General features: G+C 36.9%; 1 protein-coding gene across 2 annotated transcripts in view; it reads left to right on the forward strand.

Moving 5' to 3' along the window:
• Positions 1-22,238: 22,238 nt before the first annotated feature.
• Positions 22,239-23,812, forward strand: part of LOC149243347 (ribosomal RNA small subunit methyltransferase-like) — a 29,776-nt gene continuing 28,202 nt past the window's right edge. The window contains exon 1 of one of the 2 annotated variants that reach the window (XM_089374492.1): positions 22,239-22,662. The gene's annotated coding sequence lies outside the window, so the exon portion shown is untranslated. The remainder of the gene's footprint in view (positions 22,663-23,812) is intronic. The other variant, XM_089374491.1, reaches the window with a different exon arrangement.

Raw genomic sequence — 23,812 nt, forward strand, 5'->3', positions numbered from 1 at the left:
ACCCTGTTCTACTGTGGATTATGGGGAGCTATGAGCTCTCTTCGAATCCCTTATGTGCTGCAAAAGTCCTTGAACTCACCAGAGATGAATTCACCACCATTGTCACTCCTAAGAGCCTTCACCTTCTTCCCCGATTCCTTCTCGACCAGTGCTTTGAACTCTCAGAACTTTGAGTATGTCTCACTCTTCTTCTGCATGAAGAAGATCCAGCACTTTCGAGAGAAATCATCAACAAAGATCACATAGTACTTGTGCTTTGCTGTCGAAGCTACTGAGAAAGGTCCACACACGTCTGTGTGAATTCTCTCAAGGATCGTCGTGGTGCGACTATCCTTCTTGTGAAAGGTGGCTTTCACAAATTTTCCAAAAGTACACCCCTTGCATTGATCTGACTGCGCAAGAGTTCCTTTAGGAAGCCCAGTAGAAATCTGTTGCAGTATCTTCAAGGCTCCATGGTGAAGGTGGCCCAATCTCCGGTGCCACAGCTCACCATCATCCCGGCTCACCAATCCTTCTGCCTTGCATGCCATTGATGCACAGCCATCTACATGCAATTGATAAAGGTTCTTGACTCGAACCCCTATCTTCTGGGTTTCTCCAGTTGTCTTATTGCACGAGAAAGCCTTTCCCTCGTTGAAGACAACATCATATCCTTTGTCTTCTAACATCGCCACAGAGATAAGATTCTTCTTCAATCCTGGAACATGCATCACTTCCTTCAATACGAAGGGTTTACCAGACTCCCTCTCAAAGGAAATGGTACCGATACCGGTCGCACTATATCTACCATCATCGCCCATCTCGATGTGCACTCCAAGATCTTTCTCATCCAGATCAGAAAACAAATCTCGATCTCTTGTCATGTGAAAAGACGCACCACTGTCCAAGAACCATACCGATCCCATCACACTTGATACTAAGCATGCGATCAGCGAAAAATCCAGCTCAAACTGCGAGGCTAAAGCCTCTCCCGCTGCAGATCCAATAGCTTGCTTATTTTTCTTCTTCTGCAGACAATTTGTGGCATAATGTCCGTGCTGGTGACAGTGAAAGCACTTCACCTTGGACATGTCCTGCTTCTTGCCTTCCACATTGGAATGAGAAGCTTTCTTATTCTTCCCCTTCTTTGCTTTGGCAGCCAAAGCACAATTTTCTTCATCAGATGCCTTTGATGAAGATCCATCCCTGGTATTCCGTATGATCTCCTCTTGCATAAGATCAAACCAAAGTCTCTCCCATCCTAGCAATTTCTCCCGACCATTGACAGAGTCCTGAAAGGAATGCCAACTCTTTGGAAGACCAAGGAGAGCCAAGCTCACCAAGTCCTCATCATCAATAGTCACCCCCACACTTCCCAGCTCATCCCGGCATTGGGTGAACTTCGTGAGATACTTGGGCATGCTGTCTCCTTTCTCACACTTAATGTTTTTGAGTTTATCCTTGAGCGCCAACTTCCTCTGGTCGCTCTTGCTTTGGAATAAATCTGTCAACACTTTCCACATCAAGTATGGAGAAGCCTTTCCATGCAGGCTGGATATAATGTGATCTTTCATGCCCTCCAACAGAATCCTTCAACACTTTGTTGTCTTCTTTTGCCAAGCCTCAACGTGAGCAGCATCAGTAGGCTTTGGGACCTCAGCATCTATGAACTCCTTCAACCCATTGTCATCTAACACTGCCTCCATCTTGTCTTTCCATGCAATATAATTCAAGTTGCCTTCAAGGGCATACTCCAATCGCAATCCGTTGAAAGACATTTCAACTTCGACACCAAGAAAACACTGCTGCAAATTCAAATTCCACCAGCTCAAAACTCAACCGCTTCTGATCTAAAATTCGTGAGAACAAAGTATTTCTCGTACAGAGATTGACTGTATGGGCATTTACCATATATTTCACCTTCCAAAATAAGGATGAATCCAGAGGCTACCTGGCCCGATTACAGACTCTGCCTGAAGAAATAAAATGTAATCACTTTCTGAATAATAGATTTGATGATCAACTTCGCTCTGATACCATGTAGAAATTTTGAATAACATAACACTTATTCACAGAGATTATCCTGATTATACACTATTTGCGGAATGCATGCATAATACATAACCTCCTCTACCATTGATCATCAATTTGCAGAATTAAGAAACAATCGCATGCGCACATTGAAACATCAATCACACATATCAACACAGTATGTAATGGGGAAAGCATACAGCTGAAAACCCCCAACTATCTGTATATTATAATGATAGAGAACATGTAACAATACATAGTACAATACTCCTAACAAGTACTCAGTACTATCTCCACATGTTACACACAAACTAGCTCAGATCTGAACAAGTCACGGGTTCAAATCTCCTCCACTGTTTTCCTACCTGTACTACGCAATCCAAGTTGAGAATAGATCTGATCCAAATTCGAATTCCCTTCGCTTGTATTGTGCAATCCTCATTGGCAATCTCAATCAATGATTGTGCAAATCTCATGCACAGCTATAGTCACAACTGATAGTAGTCTCACCCTTTCACCCACCTCTAACACTTGTCTCCACTAAATTGTCCATGCACTGAGTTAACTGATGTATTCTTTAGTTGATTTATGAGTTAATAATTAGTGAATTAATTAATAATTAATTCACATCACTCATCACTGGTGTATTTGGCAGTTAGACTAAATACAACTAGTTCAACTAAGTCAAACTGAACACAACTCCATCAACTCCTCAATCAACTCCACCAAACTCAATCACTTGAGTTCTAACTGAAGTCCATCATGCAATAGCTCAACTAACCCATAGGAAAAGCGTATTTCCTTCTGGCAGTTGCATGTGCCACATCCGTAGCTCGAACTGAAGTGCTGCAAGAGGATAAGATAATGTTTATAGTCCAAATATTATTAAGAGCTAATAATATTCGACTGTTCTATTTTTGACTGACAGTCTAAAAATAGACTCCGCCCATATGTCTAAAAATAGAGGTCCATCTATTTTTACCAACATGACCAATCATCCATAAATAGCATCTTGCAACTCATAGACCATGATCCATATGTCTAAAAATAGACTTTGCGCCAAAAATAGCCTGCAGGCCCACTTAGTGAAGGCGACTTCTTTTCACTAAGCTCCATCATCTTGTTGCATTTTCAACAAATCTGCCTGTTGTTTCATTCTATTTTGTGCCAACACGAGGTTATCCTTTAAGAGTAGGAGGACTTGTTGTTGATGTTCGATGTGATGTTCCACTGCTTGAACCTTAGAATTTTCTCTTAAATATGATGTGATGCATGGTGGATGATATCCATAAAGTGCCATAAATGGGGTCATTTTTATTGCTGTATGGAAGGAAGTGTTATACCACCATTTAGCCAGAGGCAACCATTTGACCCATTGTGTCTGTTTATCAGATACAAAGCAACGAAGATATCCTTCCAAACATTTGTTTAGTATCTCAGTTTTCCCATCAGATTGAGGATGATAAGATGAGCTATGAGCTAACTGAGTACCAAGACAAGAAAATAAATTTGTCCAAAAATTTCGAGTGAAAATGGGATCTCTGTCACTTACAATAATCTTTGGGTTTCCATGTAGCTTTTGAATTGTTTCCATAAATGAAGTAGAAAATGTGCTGGCTTTAAATGGATGTTATAATGCACAAAAGTGTGCACACTTGGTAAGTCTTTCAACTACCACCATGATGACACTCTTTCCCTCAGACTTGGGTAAACCTATGATAAAATCCATTGAAACCTCCTCCCAACGTTGGCTTGGAATGGATAAAGGTTGTAATAGACCCGGTGTCTTAATTGTTTCAACTTTATTTTGTTGGCAAACCAAACATTCCGCCACAAACTTTTTAATATCTGATTTAAGGCCCTCCCAAAAAAATTCCTTCTTAACCCTGTGGTAAGTTTTTAAAAATCCTAAGTGCCCTCCTAAGGGAGAAGTGTGCAATTCCATAAGAATCTTTTGTTTTAGCTGGGAATTCTTACAGAGGTATAAGCGATTTTTGTACCATAACAAATCATTTCGCCAGCTAAATGTATCAGATGTACTGGAGTCTTGTTGTAACTTTCGAATAAGTGCCCACACTTCTTCGTCATTCTTCCATTCCTCCCTTGCTTCGTTTATCCAATCTGGTTGGATAAGAGAAATGGCGCACAACAATGCTTCCACATCCTCATCCTTTCTTGAGAGTGCATCTGCCACCACATTTTGCTTCCCTTTTTTGTAGATGATTTCAAAGTCATAACCCAACATCTTTGTGGCCCACTTTTGTTGCTCTTCAAAGGATAATCTTTGTTCTAAAAAGTATTTAAGGCTATCATGATCCGTTTTTACCTTGAAGTGTCTTCCCACTAGGTAGGGTCGCCATTTCTTAAGTGTATGGAGTATTGCCAACATTTCCTTCTCATAAATAGCTTTCTGTAAAAACTTTCCCTTGATTGGACGACTTTCAAAAGCAATGGGTCTTTCATTTTGCATTAAAACAACACCAATTCCATTTCCTGAAGCATCACATTCCGCAATAAAGGTTTTTGTGAAGTCTGGTGTAGCTAAGACCAGTGCTTGGCACATTGCCTCTTTAAGATGCTCGAAGGCCTTTGTTGCTTCTGGAGTCCATGAAAATGCATCTTTCTTCAATAATGTTGTTAGAGGTGTTGTTATTCTCCCATAATTCTTAACAATTTTGCGATAATACCCTGTCAACCCGAGAAATCCTTGCAGATGCTTTATGGATGTGGGGATTTTCCATTCCTTAATGGCTTTAATTTTTCTAGGGTCTACCTTAACTCCTTCATGAGATACAATATGACCCAGATATTCCACCTCTTGTACTCCAAAGAAACATTTGGATATTTTTGCATATAATTGTTTCTCCTCCAATAGTTGTAGCACCTTGTCAACATGTCCAATATGATCCTTCCAAGACTTGCTGTAGATTAGTATATCATCAAAAAATACTAACACAAATTTTCTAAGGAATGGTTTGAAAATGGAATTCATCAAACCTTGAAATGTTGAAGGTGCATTGGTAAGGCTAAAAGGCATGACCAAAAATTCATAATGACCCTCATGAGTTGTAAATGCTATTTTTGGAATGTCTTCAGTCTTCATTCTAATTTGATGATATCCTGAACGAAGATCCAACTTGGTGAAGTAAATTGATCCATGCAATTCATCTAGTAATTCATCAATGATAGGAATGGGAAACTTATCTTTAATAGTGAGCTTGTTGAGCTCCCTATAATCCGGACACATGCGCCATGATCCATCCTTCTTGTGCACCAATACTACTAGAGTAGATAAAAGAACTTTGACTCGGTTGAATTATACCAGCCTCTAACATTTCTGCAACCATATGTTCAATTTCACTCTTTTGGGAATAGGGATATCTATACGGCTTGATGTTTGGAGGAACACTTCGTGGAATCAGATGAATAGCATGATCATGATCACGAATAGGTGGGAGACCTTTGGGAGTCTCAAATACCTTGAAATGATTGTCCAAGACTTTTTGGAGATCTGGAGAAATAGATGATTCCAACGTGGAAACATCTAGCGAACATAATTGTGCAATTACACCTCTTTGTTCCTTTTTTAGAAGCTTTGTCATACCGTTAGAGCTGATTATCTTTCTCGGTTTCCCTGCAATACCCCTTAATTCAACTTCCTTTCCTTCCACAGAAAGTTTCCTGAAAAGTTCTTGAGAACTAAAAGCTATTGTACCCAAGGATTGTAGCCATTGGACTCCTAGTACAACATCAGCACCTCCCATTGGAATGGAAAGCATTGGGCTAGTCAATACATATTCTCCCATGGATAGCTTGATATTATGGCACTTTCAAGAGCAATTTATTTGCAACCATCACTTGACACTCTGGTGCTGGATATAAGAAGCAATTCATTTCTTTTGCTACGTTACAATGAATAAAATTGTGGGTACTTCCTGAATCAATCAACACTATTACCTTTTTCTTCTTGATTTGTCCTTCTATCTTGATGGTTTGAGGAGTGGTAATTCCCGCCAATGCATTACAAGATATGGTCGGATTCATTTCTTCTTTATCTAGGCTTTGTTCCTGGAGTATATCCTCTTCTTTTGACCATTCTTGCTCCTTTTCTTCTTGCTCTTCACAATCTATGTAGAATAATTTCTTCTCAGCACACTTATGACCTTTAGTGTATTTGCTATCACAACTGTAACAAAGCCCTTTTGCTCTTTTTTCTTCCAATTGTTGTGGAGTCAACCTTATAGGTTGTGGAAGACTAGGGGCAACAACACTTCCATCTTTATAGTTGTGAGTGGTATGCTTCCTGGTTGCCATAATTTTGCTTTCCATTTTTCTTGCTAACCTGAATGCCTTCTCTAATGAATCAGGTTCCCAAAGGCGAACAGCATGTTGGATATTATCCTTTAAAGTCCCTATGAACACATCAATCCTATGCTCCTCTGGAATATTTTTTACCTTTATGTTCAATTTTTGGAACTCCTCAATGTGCTCCATTATTGAACCCTTTTGTTTGAGACTTATCAATTGGCTAAAAAAAGTGTTGCTTTTTGTATCCTCATAATGTGTTGCCCTAGTGATAATTTGTTTACGAGAGCAAAGCCATTGATACCACACAAACTAATTTGGTTCCAAATATAAAGTTGCAATACGTACCTTTTGTGTGTTTTGCACATTATTGAGATCGAAAAATTGCTCCATCTGTAATATCCATGTTGCGGGATCCTTATCATCAAACTTCCTCATATCAATTTTTGGAATATGGTGGGTCTTTGATCCAACATTAGAGTCTATGGAATCAGATTAACATTTCTTTTGTTCTCATCATGAGTTTCCTTTACTACCATTTCACCATTAGTGACCATTTATTGTAGCAACTTATTCATATTTATCTTCAATTCTTCCATCTTATCATCCATGCCATCAATTTTTGCGTCCATGCCATTCATCTTAGCTTCCATGCCATCCATCTTAGCTTCTACGCCTTTCTTTAAACAATCCATCTTAGCTTCTACACCTTTCTTTAAACCATCTATCTTAGCTTCTACATCTTTCCTTAAACCATCCATCTTAGATTATGTTGCTTTTTGTGCAAGTGACACTTGTTGCACTTGGTCTCGTAATTTTGATATATAATGTTGCATTTCTTCCTCTTCTTCATGAGTCATGCTAGAGCTTTCAGGTTGCTTACTAGGTGTTTGCATTTTCTTTCCTCGGGGCATCAATTACCGATTCAAACTAATTTTTCAAACCAAGTTTATGCAAAAATTTAAAAAAACTACACACCTTTTTTCATTTTGTAGAAGCTTGATATTGAATCTGATGTATCTCTGCAATTTCAAATCATCCAGTTCTGAAATTGCGACCTATAGTAGCCCTTTGTGTCCTCTTTCCAATGCCACCAGTCTGATCCAAATTGGATTCTCCAAGGAAGAGTTATGCACAATCTCCCAAAATGACCTGATTATAGACTAGTTCAGTAGAGCGAACTTGTACGACGTGCCACGAGTCACTGTTTCGACCTTTGGCTCTGAAAAATTTATAAAAGAAACTACAATTCGTCCTCTTTATGTACCTTCTTATGAAATTTCAATTTGATGCTCAGAGAGAAAGTTATGACAATTTTCCCCAGGTCACCTGTTTGGAATGTAATTCAGGAGTCTGCAAAAAGACCAACTTCCTCAGATCATATCTCTGCAAATATAGCGCGAAAAGCTCTGAAATTCGGACCCGAGATTCAACGCGATTTCTTCTCAAATGGGTTTTTTTTTAGCTTCTAAAACGTCACAGAAAAAAAGTTATAGCGAAAATGCCACGATGACCTGTTTGGAGCAGCGAAACCCTAGAATCCAAAGCTCTGATACCAAATGTTATGAAACCAGCTCAAGAAAAAGATAGAAAAGAGAGATCAACGCCTTAGAATTCAGCCTCTTCGAGGGGGAAACCTCCTTTACATTACATAAATGAACAATTCTTGGATGATTCAAATGACAAAACCTACTTTCTATATATAGGAGTCTAAGGAGTCACAATATAACTCAGCCGACCTAACAATAATAATATAAAGCCACAAAAATAACAATAGAGGGATTCTACGGGGCACAGTAATAATAATATGGGGACAATAGGGGCACAACAATATTAATAAGGGATACGACTACAATAGTAATGGGGTAATCACTAGTATTATAGGGACCCAACAAACAATGACAAGAAGCTTATATATAGGAGCTAGACCTAATTTGAACAAGGCATAAATGTAAAGTTTTATCATCCAGAAAAGAAGTCTAAATAGGTAGCAAAGAAAAGGAGAATAAAAAGGAGAAGAAGCAAGGAATATAAGGATTGTTTTTGGGCTAATCTCTCATACGTACGGACTGTAATTAGGGAACCTTATCTAATGTGGCAAGACCAAATCATATTCATCACAAGAAGTTGAATTAAGGTGCCAAGAGGATCTATTTTGGAAGCCGAGCATTCAAGAAGAAAAGCAGAGACTAAGTGAAGGTGAAAAAGGGACTTTATTCTTCTCTACATATCTCACACGTGCGGAAATCACAAATTGCAAGAGGGTTGAAAAAGTTGCAGAAGTTGAAAGCTATTAGAAGGGTAAAAAATTATGCAATCAAGGAAGAGTTTGACTAGCGTTGACTTGTTGGAAGAAGAGCTGACCAAAGAATAAGTTTGAATTGGTCTTGGAGGGGTCTTTGTCAAAGGTCATAGGTCTTGGAATTCATCATTTGAATATTCTATAAGAAGAGAATAATTCTTGTGGGTTTTCCTCTCAAGAGGAGAGGTTTTGGCCCTGGTTAGCAGCCTACATTTTGTGTCCTCTTATTTATTTGATCTTCATAGTTTGTTAGTTGTTTGATGATAAGAACATAATAACAATTAAGTGAAAGAAGAATCTAATCAAGTTAAGTAAAAATACATCATAAGAAGTTATCAAAGTAAGAGAAATCACCTTAATTATGATGCCCCTAGATTTTGTTGGGTGTGTGTTATATTCTTTTCACAACTAGTCACACATGTGTGGGGGGCGGGGGGGGATAGCCCCCCCTGTTTGTTGCATCGGGTGGAGCAAGGGGGTCATAGGAGGGGCGCAACCCCCCTTGTTGGAGGTTTGAGGGGGGTGGTAGCCCCCTTGTACGGGGTCTGGGGTAGCGCCCCAATTTTTTTTTGGACCCTATATTAGGTGGGCGAACCTACCTATGGTTTTGTGCATGGATTTTGCACATGGTTTTGGGCATGATGGTTTTCTTCCTATGATATTTTGTATATCTGGTCAAGGGAACTATGGTTATGTTCTAATCCAGGGTTAATGGATTGGGGTTTATGAATGCTTCGACATGTATGTATATATATATATATATTAAAAGGAACATAATGAAAAATGGATCTGGTAGTCTCGGTTTTGGGATCTACGGAAAAATATTTATGTATTTGTTTTGTGTTTCTCGCCATTGTATATTTCCTGTTTTTAAGAATTCATTTGCAGGTAATTTTTGTACATGGTTAAAACCTACATATTCCTCAACATGGTATTAGAGCTAAGGCAACATCAAGATGAAGTGGTAGTTTGAAGATCATCCAATTGAAGAAGTACAAATAAGTGCTAAACACAAGGATATCATCAAGGATATTCAAGGCATCAAGAAGGATCGTTCATCATATCAAAAGGACAAGGATCACATCATCACAAGAAGAAGAAGACCTCAAAGACCCTTCCTCAATTCAAGAAGAACTCTTCACTTGAAGCATTCACATTATACATCCAAAATAATCAATAAAGAACACTCCAACATCAAATATATTAAGGAAACAAGGCAATCTCCCTCTCTTGAAGAAGCATTTTCATATTTTGAAGAAGGTAGACATCATCAAGGAAGCAATCATCATCAAAGAAGGAATCAAGTTGAATATATCATATTCAAAGGAGCATCTTCACTTGAAAAGTAAATATTTTATATTTTTATGTCCCAATCTACAAACCAAATGAATTCATTTGTCAAGGAGAAAAATAAATTGGTTGGGACCTCAAAGTACCTTACATGGAAGAAAACAATTGATTTAATTATCATGGAAAATGAAGTTATTTAATATGTAAAGGGCTTCATCACTAAACCATCTCAAGAGCAAGATAAAGCACTATCAAAATACATGAAAGGAGAAATAAGGGAACAAAGAATCCTCATAGAATATATCAAGGATTCTCTCATCCCTTATGTTGCAAAGTTGAAGACAACGAAGGAAATCTATGACAAATTGGTGGAGCTATTTTTTGTGAGCACGACAGGAGAGATCATATAGTTAAGAAGCAAACTATACAACATAAAAATATCAAGGGAAGAAGGGATAACTTCATATTTCATGAAGGTATCTTAGATTAAAGATCAATTAAAAGAACTTGGAGAAGTAATCTCTGATCGTGAAATGACCACCATTGTGCTCAATGCACTACTTGATGAATGTAGACGAACTTTGTATCAACATATATGGGAAAAAAGAAACCACTCCATTCAGTGATTTGTGGTCATTATACAAATTGAAGAATCTAAATTAAAAGTGAAAAATGATGTTGGATCAATTGAACCTACTCAAGCATATGCATCATCAATAAGAAGGAAAGGAAAATTTGGGAAATTTGAGCCTCGAAAGAAATTTCATAAGAAAATTGATATGTCCAAGATCCAATGTTATGAGTGTAATGAATATGGGCATTTCAAAATAATTTTCCTAAACTCAAGAAGGAAAACAAGAAGAGAAAGGAAAGAAATGAAACCCATGTCACTGAAGAAGAGGAAGAACCTAAAAATAATAAGACAAAGGAGGAAGTAAATGACCTCTACTGTGACTAAGGTAACACCATATACTTAGTTCTTTTCAATTTTGTAGAAGATAATTTTCATGGTGGAAATAATCATAGTATGATAGGATGCATTAGAGCTGAGATAGATATAACATCATCATAGAAGCATGGAGGGATAACTAAAGTAGAAATCTACATGGTTGAAGCAGTCATCATGATAGAAAGGAAGTAGCTCATGGCATCTCCATTGGAAGCATATAAGGACAATTGAAGTAGTAGTATATCTGGTTGGAGGAAAGTCATCTAACAAGATAAAAGATAAAGAGAGATCATCATACATCATCATCATTAGGAAGGAGCATTTGCATAATGGGATCATCAAGATCCTCCATTGGAATATTAGAAGGTTCACCTCTACTTAGAAGAAGCAAGTATCTCTTTGAAAGTATACATTCCACCTTGTGTGGGATCCACTAGTTAGAAAGATGATGGTATGGTGAAAAAGTTGTGCAACATGTCAAGTTGGTTGAAGTACTCTCATCTTCAAGCAAGGAAAGGAAGTTGTTATAAGGAAGTCTAGATGACCATAGAATGAAGAGGTATGTATATATTTAATAAAGTCATGTCATCATATGGCTGCAGACAATATGGGTTAAAATGCTCTATCTCATGAGCATGATTAAATAATAAGATACTCTTCCATTAGAATGATGCATAAAGGCATGTAATCAATGTGCCTTGAACTCTTCTAATATTGACAAGATGAAATCAACATAATATGACCTCATGGAGAATATGAGGTGGTTAGAAACTATGGTTCCTATGATGAAGGAACTATGAAAGATCCTAAAGTAGCAATAAGAAAATAAAAGGTGAAAGAAGAGTTCACGAGAAGATGCATCTATTGTCATATGTAATCAAAATATGATATCTAGGAGGATTAGATATGACATCTCCATAGAGAAGGTATGAAGACCCTAATATGTATGTTGGAAAAGAAGAACCTTGGTAATTTATGTCTTGGAGATGGATTTGTACTATATGTGAGGGGATGTTGATGCATGAAGCATATGTCATCATGAAAGGCCATCATAAAAGCATAACTTTGATTTGATGTTCATTTTTTACTTTTGAAAACATCTGGTTGGGTTGAAACACGGCTACCAAAAGAAGGTTGTAGAAAGTCACCTACAGCTATTATTCATGAGATTGGATGGAAGATTATGAAAGAATGATGACTTCAAAGAGGTATTTGCATGAAGGATAACCAGATGTGGACTAGAATATCACTCCCGATGAAGAGAAGGGTGACATGACTATTGGTTCAACATGATGTTTTGTTGAAGGGAAGTGATGGAGAAGATGGTTGATGCCCTACGAAGAAGAAGGCTCCATGATGAAGAATTTGAAGTTCATGACATGATGTCGGAGGAAGGAGCCCTACAAGCAACTAATAGTACCGTGGTCTCCACCAAAGAGAGTTGCTATTTGTAACAAGTCCCTTGCTAAGAGGGAGCTTGGGTAAATTCCTTTTATAGGAATGAGTAAAACCTCCTTAGTTGAGTGGGAGAGATAGACACATCATTCTTGTCTTCATGTTATGAGTAAATATTAGAGGATTGGGTAAGCATCTGAGATTGATTCTAATACTCTTTGAGGATGAGGTAGAGAGTCCAATAGTTAAGAGTAGTTGAAGAGGAAATTCCATGAGGATGTGTTAATCCAAGATGGGAATGGTCCTATAAGGACATACCTTGTGAACATTTGGATGGGGTATGTGCCTTGAGAGACAATGATGAAGGTGTCTACAAGTCATTATCTCCCTAACATTGTGCTCTATTCTTGTAGAGAGACAAAGTTGTTAGTCAAGGCTTTGCTATATGAAAATGTTGGTTGATATGATGAGATGTCACACTAATATATGTTTTTTAAATAACTTATTATATGGATTATCAATTCGAATCTTCTTATGAGAATTATTCAGTATGAGAATGTCCAAGTACCTTGTGTGGATTATGAATACCTCCCTAGTTAAGAGAAAGTGTTGAAAAGTGTAACTAAGTTCGGTCTTCATGTAATCTTGATTTTATGTATTTGATGTAAAGAAAGAAAGAAAATTATTATTATTATTATTGTAGCATGGGTTTAATTTTCAAGATTATTTTTGTAGGTCAAGCACCCATTAAGTGCTTCTAGGTTTTGTCATTAAGTCAAAGAAGTCAATTAAGTCATTGTAATATGTATAAGACCCATTTGGGCATCATGTATCAAGTCATAGAAATTTTACTTAAGTCAAAAGTGTCATCAAAGACCTTGTCAGCATGCAGTTAATAAGTCAGCCTACAAGCAGTGACAAGCCAGCCTACAAACAATGAAAAGAGGCTTATATATAGGAGCTCGACCTCATTTGAAGAAAGCATTAATGTGAAGTTCGATCATCAAGAAAAGAAGTCTAAATAGACAACAAATAAAAGGAGAATAAAAAGAAGAAGAGGCAAGGAATAACAGCATTATTTTTGGGATAATCACTTGGAGGAGAGAAATACTTTATGTTGGTAATTGATGATTATTCCATATTGACATGGGTAGCATTCATAAGAAGCAATTAAGAAGCATTTGAGAAATTTAAATTCTTCAAGGCATTGACAGAAAATCAACAGGGTGCAAGATAAAGTGCATAAGATCGAACAGAGGAGGTGAAATTACATCTAATGAATTTGCAAACTTCTATGATGAACATGGGATAAAAATATAACACACCATTACAGACACTCAACAAAATGGTTGAAAGAAAAAACAAGATTGTACAACAAATGGCTAGAGCCATGAAGCAAGAAAGGAATATTGCTCAAAACTATTGAGAAGAAGCGGTTCGCACAGTAGTTCACATTTTGAATAAGGCATATCTAAGACCCAATTGTGATAAGACGCCATATTAATTGTGGCATGGTAATCCGACATCTATCAAACATTTCAAAGTGTTCGAGAGTAAGTGCTATATCAAAACAACAATGAAGAGTTCAGAAATTTCGATGCTTGAATAGATGAAAGAATATTTTTGGGATATTCAAGAAAAAGTAAAGGATATAGGTGCTACAATAAAAGGATACATAAGATTTTTGATTGAATATATGTGAAAGTTGATGAAGGGTTGCCTAGTAAGAATAAGAGCACACGTTTTATCAATCCTCCAGATTTGCATGTCAGTGAAGAAGAAGGAGAATACGATGAAGGCTCAAAAGGGATAAAGACGTATTCAAAAGATACCTCAAGTTATGTACAGAAGAACCATCATGATATTCAAATTATTGGTGATAAAAGTGCAGGAGCTAAAGCAAGGAGGAAACTTGCAGAGACAACAAATCAGGCCCAAATTGCCATGTCAAAGATTGAACCTAGGAATTTTTCTGAAGCAAGTAAAGACAAACACAGGATAGATGTTATGAATTAGGAACTAGATCATGTTGAGAAGAATAAGACCTGGGAACTGACATGAAGACCAACAGGTAAGAATATCATAGGTACAAAATGGGTATTCAAAAATAAGTTGTATGAGTAGGGGTAGGTTGTTAGAAATAAAGCAAGACTATAATCCAAGGATCACTCACAGGTAGAAGGACTAGACTCTGAAGAAACTTTTACTCCATTAAATCTAATATATTTTTATTCTTTGACTTTTTTCATAGAACAAGTATCTTTGATGGAAATAGAACAAAAGCAACTTTCTTAGCTGGAAATTAACTTCTTATCTGAGGCTAGAAACTGAGGATGAGTTTTGAGAGATAGAATTTGTGCATAGACTCCAACTCAAATCCTTTAGACTTAGAGATGAGGAAGACCTACTACTCTAATCTATGAAATCAAGTTCACATAATTATACAACAAAGTTGGAATATAAGGGAATTTTCTTGAAAACAACCTTATAGTGAACCTATTTGGTGTGGAAGTGTTTATGAAAAGAAAAACTGCAACTTAAACCAACAAGGCCTACCCAACCTTGAAGTTTTGCAGCTATGGGGAAATAACTTAACTGGCAGGATTCCTTAGCAGTCGGGAAAGAACTCTGAGCTTTTGTAGGTGGATCTATCTTCCAACAATATTACTGGCTTCATTCCTCGGGATCTATGTGTTGGTGGGAAGTTGCAGACATTGATTTTTATTGACAACTTTTTCTTCATCCCAATTCCTGAATCTCTAGACAATTATGAGTCACTCACCAGATTCCAAATGGGCCACAATTACTTGAATGGTTCCATCCCAAAAAGGCTATTAAACCTTTCGAGGTCGAAGATGTTTGAACACCATGACAACTATCTAAGTGGCAGCATGCCAATTTTCCTAGTTTGGGTGTGTACTTGGGTTGTCACACAAATAAGCCCTCTCTCTTGCTCATTTTTCTAAAGAAAGAAGATTTTTAGCCAGTGATGGCCATGGAAGGTTCATCTAAGGTAGAGAAAGCATGTCAATCGACCTCCAAGGGTGAAGCCGAAAATGGAAAAGACGATAATTCCCAAGAAAATGATGGCTCACATGAGCAAAAGAACAACGTTGCTTCCAGAGGCACTTCCAGACCTAGGTGAGTATCTAAATCTGTCTTCACATTTATTTGTTAGTTCATGTAGGGCATACCATTTCCAAGGGTTTTAAGGCTTGTATTCATTGGTTTTTCTTGTGATTTCTTGACAAGAAAATCATCATTTGTTGTTTGTCGAGGGAAATAACCACATGTGGAATGGATTTTATGTTCTTAACATGTGTCTGTTCGAATTTCTGATTCTACGAACAAAGATGTTATGGAAATTGGATTCTTGGCTCTCCAATGGCCCTCTTCATGAAGTTATGCATGTGTTACATGTGGCAATGCTATGCATATTAGAGAAAAGTGGGAAGAGACCAACTAATTATATGGTTAATAATATAACCAAATACTTAGTTCCCTCCATTTTTTACTTAATTTATTTGCGATCCCAATATACAATTACCTTCAATTTCCCAACCTGCCTATTGATTGTCTTTATTGACACAGTGTTGGTTATCCTCCATTGTATCTCAACATTGACATAGCTCTAATTTATTATAATATTTTAATAATGTTAATTAATTAATTAATTAAAAAACCCTTTTTATAAAATGAAATCTTGCATAATCAGGCCCCTTGACGCACTAGACCCCTGAAGAGATACCCGACCTTTGAGCGTGTCCAACCAGTCGACCCTTGACCTCGAGTGTGATGTTAAAAACCCCTCCTTCAAATGTTATTGTATATATATTCAAAGGATAAAAAAACCTCAAAACACTATTGGTGTGCCCTTGCACCTCTTGGTGCAAATGCTAGTAAATAGACTTTGTTACAATATCATGGGCCAATATCATGGCTTATTAATACTGCATGCCCAAAAAAACCATAGCTCACTTCATATGGCACTTGTTCATATGGCATATTTTTAGTTAATAATATTAATAATAATTTAAAATAAAATAAGATATGTCTATAGAAGATCAAAAGTTTTCAGAAACCCTCATGGCAACCCAGATTATCATTGCGTTCAAGTTCAAGGAGTTCATGGTCCATGTGGCAAATACTTCAAATTGTTATCAAATCTTTGTCAAGCTCACCTCTATGCAGTTACTACTCATAAGGGTTTGCTCCTCAGATCTGGTTCATGACCTCAAGCTTTATTTAGAACTTCGAGTGAATATCCCCTCATGAATGCAACACCTACATTTTCAAGGTAAGCAACTAGATGATGCCACTCCTCTCTCAGTTTACAACATTGGTAAAGGTGGCAATGTTTTTGTGGTTCTTCATCTACGAAGGAGGATTGGAGGCAAGCCTTCCTCCTCTTGAACTTTTTCTAATAAATATGATCTGTAAACTGTCGTTGATATTCCACTGGATAGTTCGTCACAACATATCTAATAATATTATAGTAAAACTCTGAAAATTTTACACTATTACAATTTATTAAACTTTTAGATTTGTGGATTTAACTATAATTAGTGCATGCATGCGAATGGAAATTATGCAAAAAAGTAGAGAACGATAAAATAAGCGCACACACACAAGACACAATATATGCTCTTAGGAAAACCCTTTCGAGAGAAAACTCAACTGGAAGGTGAGGCCGCTTCACTCTCTTTCTCTGTCTGGAAATATGGCTGTAGGTGCAATGAAGTAATGCTTGTTGTTCGTGGGCTGCTACAACGCACATATCCTCTGTGTGTGCTCTACCTCCTATCTCTTTTGGCTATCTTTTCTCATCTATTGAACAAAATGCTCTCGAAAGAATGGAATGCCTCTTCCTCCTAGTGGCCCGGTTATAACATAACCCGATAGCCTACTAGAGGTTAAGTTTGACTACATCAACTCTTAACTAGAGTTACAAAATAGACTCTTCTAGAGCCTTTTATATCACAAACACGTGGCTAGCCCCTTTTCCATGAATAATGGGGGTTGACGCGACATCCTCCCAAACTAAAGGTGTGAAAATAGGAAGGTCAACTTCTCAGTGGCATAAGTTTTGCATACAGACTCCGATTGAGGAGCTTCTTGCGTTGTTGGAAAGGTCTCTGTGTGTATAATAAAATGAAAGATTCTATGCAAGAGTAACAAATTTTTACCCCCAAAAAACGTCGTTTGATGCCTCAATGCTCCCAGAAGTTTTCAAACCCCGTTTCGCCTAACTGGGTCCTGCTGGTAAAAATGGTTCTGTGAGCTGATTCCTCCACTTTTTCCGCTCCAAATGCATCGAGATGGATGACAAACAATATAATGATCCAATTCAGATCAAAATATGTCATCCATGTTTGACCCCTCCAAGGTAGATTAAGCTTTAGACAACTCTAGGGCCATTTTTGGTGGAAAAATTTGATAAGACGTAAAAAACTTGGAATGAGATCGTCTACTCGAAAAAATAAGAATCAAAATAGAGAGAAGGATGGCATGCCTTTTTATAACTCTTTCCTTCTCCTCCTTCTCTCATCAATTTTTATCCTATGATGGGTCCTAATCTAGCCTTGAAATGTCAAAAATTTGGAATGAGATTCATCTACTCGAAAAACTAAGAATCAAAATAGAGAGAAGGATGGCAGACCTTTTTATAACTCTCCCCTTCTCCTTTTCTCATCAATTTTTATCCTGATGATGGGTCTTGATCTGGACTTGAAACATTGAAAACTTGGAATGTGATTTCTCCACTCAAAAATCTGAGAATTAAAATAGAGAGAAGGATGGCATACCCTTTTATAACTCTCCCCTTCTCTTCCTTGTCTCGTCAATTTTTTATCTTGATGATGGGTCCTGATCTGGACTTGAAACGTTGAAAGCTTAGAATGAGATTCGTCTACTCGAAAAACTAAGCATCAAAATAGAGAGAAGGATGGAAAACCTTTTATAACTCTCCCCTTCTCCTCCTTTTATCATCATTTTTTATCTTGATTATGGGTCATGATTTGGACTTGAAACGTCAAGAACTCAGAATGAGATTCGTCTACTTGAAAAAACTAAGAATCAAAATAGAGGGAAGGATGGAAAACTCTCCCCTTCTCCTCCTTCTCTTATCAATTTTTATCCTGATGATGGGTCTTGATTTGGACTTGAAATGTCGAAAACATGGAATGGGTTTCATTTACTTGAAAAACTAAGAATCAAAATAGATAGCATAACAACAAACTCTTTTATAACTCTCCCCTCCTCCTCCTCCTCTCTTTAATTTTTATCCTGATGACGAGTCTTGATTTGCACTTAAAATGTCGAAAACTTGGAATGAGATTCATCTACTCGAAAAACTAAGAATCAAAATAGAGAAATCTTGGAATGAGATTCGTCTACTCGAAAAACTAAGAATCAAAATAGAGAGAAGGATGACATACCTTTTTACAACTCTCCCCTTATCCTCCTTTTCTCATCAATTTTTATCTTGATGATGGGTCCTAATCTAGACTTGAAATGTCGAAATCTTGGAATGAGATTCGTCTACTCAAAAAACTAAGAATCAAATTAGAGAGATAGATGGCACACTTTTTTTTAAATCTCCCCTTCTCCTCCTCACATCAATTTTTATCTAGATGATGGGTCTTGATCTAGACTTGAAACGTCGAAAACTTGGAATGAGATTCGTTTACTCGAAAAACTAAGAATCAAAATTGAGAGCAGGACAATATACCTTTTTATAACTCTCCCCTTCTCTTCCTTGGCTCATCATTTTTTATCTTGATGATGCCTCTTGATTTGAACTTGAAATGTCGAAAAATTGGAATGAGATTCATCTACCTGAAAAACTAAGAATCAAAATAGAGAGAAGGATGTCAGACCTTTTTCTAACTTTCCCCTTCTCATTCTCACATCAATTTTTATCCTGATGATGGGTCTTGATCTGGACTTGAAACATCAAAAACTTGGAATAAGATTTGTCTACTCGAAAAACTAAGAATCAAAATAGAGAGGAGGACGGCATGCATTTTCATAACCCATCCCTTCTCCTCCTCTCATCAATTTGTATCCTGATAATGGGTCCCAAGCTGGACTTGAGACATTGAAAACTTGGAATGAGATTCATATTCTCGAAAAACTAGGAATCAAAATAGAGAGAAGGATGGAAGACCTTTTTATAGCTCTGCCCTTCTCCTCCTTCTCTCATCAATTTTTGTCTTTATGATGGGTCCTGATCTAGACTTGAAACATCAAAAACTTGGAATGAGATTCGTCTACTAGAAAAACTAAGAATCAAAATAGAGAGAAGTATGGCATACCTTTTTATAACTCTCCCCTTCTTCTCCTCTCATTAATTTTTATCCTGATGATGGGTCTTAATTTGGACTTGAAATGTCGAAAACTTGGAATGAGATTTTTCTACTTGAAAAACTAAGAATTAAAATAGAGAGAAGGATGACAAACCTTTTTATAACTCTCCCCTTCTCCTCCTTCTCTCATCTATTTTTATCTCGATGATGGGTCCTGATATGGACTTAAAACATCGAAAACTTGGAATGAGATTCATTTACTTGAAAAACCAAGAATCAAAACAGAGAGAAGGATTGCAAACCTTTTATAACTCTCCCGTTCTCCTCCTTCTCATAATTTTTTATCTCGATGATGGGTCCTGATTTGGACTTGAAACACCGAAAACATGGAATGAGAAGAATCAAAATAGAGAGAAGGATGGCATGCCTTTTTATAACTCTCCCCTCCTAATTTGAACTTGAAAGGTGGAAAACTTGGAATGAGATTCGTTTACTCGAAAAACTAAGAACCAAAATAGAGAGAAGGATAACAAACCTTTTTATAAATATCCCCTTCTCCTCCTCTCATCAATTTTTATCTCAATGATGGGTCATGATTTGGACTTGAAACATAAAAAACATGGAATTCATTTACTCGAAAAACTAAGAATCAAAATAGAGAGAAGGATGGAAGACATTTTTATAACTCTTCCCTTCTCCTCCTCCTCTCATCAATTTTCATCCTGATGATGGGTCTAAATATGGACGTGAAATGTCGAAGACTTGGAATGAGATTCATCTACTTGAAAAACTAAGAATCAAAATAAAGAGAAGGATGGAATAACTTTTTATAACTCTCCCCTTCTCCTCCTTCTCTCATCAATTTTTATCTTGATGATGGGTCCTAATCTAGACTTGACATATCGAAAACTTGGAATGAGATTCGTCTACTTGAAAAACTAAGAGTCAAAATAGAGAGAAGGATGGCATACCTTTTTATAACTCTCCTCTCCCCCTCCTTCTCTCATCAGTTTTTATCCTAATGATGGGTCGTGATCTAGACTTGAGAAGTCGAAAACTTGGAATGAGATTTGTCTACTAAAAAAACTAAGAATCAAAATAGAGAGAAGGATGACATACCTTTGTATAACTCTCCCCTTCTCCTCCTCCTTTCATCAATTTTTATATTGCGAAAAACTAAGAATCAATCTAGAGAGAAGGATGGTTGACCATTTTATAACTCTCCCCTTCTCTCATCAATATTTAGCTTGATGATGGGTCTTGAACCGACCTTGAAACGTCGATTAAAAACAATTAATGTGGATTAAATTTTGAAAACGAATTCTTCAAAATATGAGGAAGTTCTCTCCCTAGAAATCTCTCACTTAGATCTGGAGGATCTTCACTAGGCGTATTCAAAAGCAACCCTAATTTGCTGTTTTAATGGATTTTGGCCCTGCACAACTGATCTCTACCAATAGATCCATTTTGCATGGACTAAGAATTGCAAGGTTGTTTTCTGTATAAGAGGCTTCTTCATTGTGTTATTTGAGGAACTTGAAGATTATCAGAAAGGTTTGTCTAAAGGGCCTTGGTTTTGGGGCAATGCTGGATTGTTTTTAACACCTTGGTTCTTGGATTTTGACCCCTCCACAACTGTCATGACCAAGATGCCAATATGGGTCAGGCTTCCTAATATGCTAGGTCACCTATGGCACTACATAATCTTTCAGGCAATTAAAGACTCTCTAGTATGTTATCTTACCACTTATTTCTTTCGTGGGTAGCTTGGTGTATACACCTATGGCAAAATTTGTGTTGAAATCGATATTAGTAAAGGACTAACCAACCAAATAAATTTAAAAATCAGTGATTTTCATTGGACTCAGTCTTTGGACTATGAGAATATTGCTTTTTGATGCTGCTTCTGTCATCAAATAGGCCACTTACAGAATTCTTCCCTAATGTTTAATTCTCGACAAAAGCGAAACATTCGTAATTCCAGATCTAAAAGTTGGAAGCCTTGTAACCCTCCTCCTATGGAGGGCAAGGCCTTTATGTCAAAGAAGGATGATGAAGAAGCTGATGATGAAATCCATCTGGGGGACAAGGTCCAAGACTCAAGGCCTCAAACATCTCTTGCGATTCTTGGTGTTGACCATGCTCCTTCAACAAGCATAAATATCTTGAATAATAATGCTTCTCGAGGTATATTGAAAGAAACACATGAGACGTCGGTTTCTTTGGACTCTGACAAGGAATCTCTTTCAATCTGCAATGATAATTTGCAAATCACTTTGATCAATTTGCCTTCAATAGGTTGGATCAAAGTTTCAAAAAAAAAAAAACAAAAAAAAAGTTACCTTGAAAATCAACCCCAATTTGAGTGATTCTCCTATCTAGTTATGTCCTTTGTCCTTTTACATTTACTTCACAATTCTCTATACCATTCAACTCTACTTTAATACCACTTAATACAGTGTGCTTAAAAAAAATACAATCACGATAAGAAATATCGAGAAATGATATAATTTTTCTTATTTGGTCAATAAAATTTAAAATTACAATTGACCCCAACCAAACACAACTTAAAATTAAGTCAAATTAAAAACATAAAAAAATAAAATAAAATGCGATGATGTAAACCCTAACCTAAGTTGAATACTTCCCATTTATATCTCTTAGATTCTCTAGCCTCCATCCTTCTATTCTTCGCCACGACGCATACCCCTGTTACCAGACATAGAATGGAGCTCTACGTCTCGCGATAAACACCGTTGGAGAAATATTAAATCATCCCGTCAGAAAAAAAAAACCCTAAACCCTAAACTTATTTGGACGCAAGCGTTGCTAGCAACCCTTTCATATGCCGCTGAGTTTTTTGAATAGCAGATTTTTAGTGTATAATGTAATTTTATTTTGTTAGAAATTGCTTCACGCTTCCGTGAGCCTCTAGGTTTTCAAAACGCAGGTTGGCAGTCGTCATTTTGGTGAATATTGACAAAATCATAGAGGAGATTCAAGCTGTGGTTCAGCGGGTCAGTTGTGGAGATTGACGGAGGGAAACAACCCATTGTCGATTCGCTAAGGGCTACACACTACTCGGCTAGTGCTCCGATTTCATAGTAAGTTTGTGGGCCACATCCTCATCTTGAATCGTCTGATTCACTGCAGGCTTTAGATCGTGGTACAATTCCCCCAATATCTTCTCACTGTACTGCCTTTTAACAGAAAAATTACAACAGTCCTTTTGGTAATTGCTTTGCTGCAGTTCCAATGCCTCTGTCTAAGCTACCATCTTTCATGCGATAAAACAGAGTTTTGACTTGTATTTGCTCTAACTGTAGATTGCATTATGTTGTGGGATTTTAAAATTTGTTTGCTTCTTTTTATTGTAGCTTGGTTTGCATACTTGGTTTCATTTTGTACTTTGTTAGATGGAAATGTTATCTGGATATATTTACATGGTATCAGGTTATTTATGAAATATCCTTTTATTGCTGACCCATTTTGGATTGTATCAGTTGAAATTGAACTGTATTTGTAGTTAGGTATCCATGTAGATGAAGGAGACACAGGAGGTAGAAGCTGCTAGTATACATAGGAGATAGAACCCTCAGAATCGCAGGCAATACTCTCTACTATATCATATTTTCTCTTCTCTGCGGTGATTACTATATTAGATTCTCTCTTCTCTGGGTGATCTCCAGCTTTCGAGTATCAAGTTCAATCTCCCCACTCAGACAGTATTAGGAGGTAGAGCTATCTGATTCATCATTCAAGCAGCGAATACTCTCTACTACATCAGATTGTCTTTTCTCTGTGGTGATTTGGAGCTTTAGATATCAAGCTCAATCTTCTCAATTCTTCTAAAGAGTGTTTCTGAATCATTTGGTTTTCAACAAAATTATATTTTTTCCATCTATGCTAAGATCGATGGATCACTGTTATCTGAACCTTGAGTGCTGGTGTGGATAGATTTTCACAGATGAAGCATTATTACAAAAGCCATTGCATCGAGAGCATTGTTTGGGCGTGGATATTTGATTTTGTTCAATCTAATTATGTACCCACTTGACTTTAAATTACAACCTTTTATACATTCAAATTACATTATCTACACTATTAAATCTTCCTTCTAACTTCCTTTGTTGGTAATCTTTTTGCGTACATACAATATAAATTTTTTAATCTTTATTGCATTGTTTGCAATAATCAATCTTTTTCTAGTCCAGAAGTGCATGAGCTGCTTTTGCACTCCTACATTGTATTTAC

The sequence above is a fragment of the Pinus tabuliformis genome, chromosome 8, assembly GCF_031772625.1.
Source record: "Pinus tabuliformis cultivar Carrire ecotype Pingquan chromosome 8, CPIR1, whole genome shotgun sequence".
Classification (NCBI taxonomy): domain Eukaryota; kingdom Viridiplantae; phylum Streptophyta; class Pinopsida; order Pinales; family Pinaceae; genus Pinus; species Pinus tabuliformis.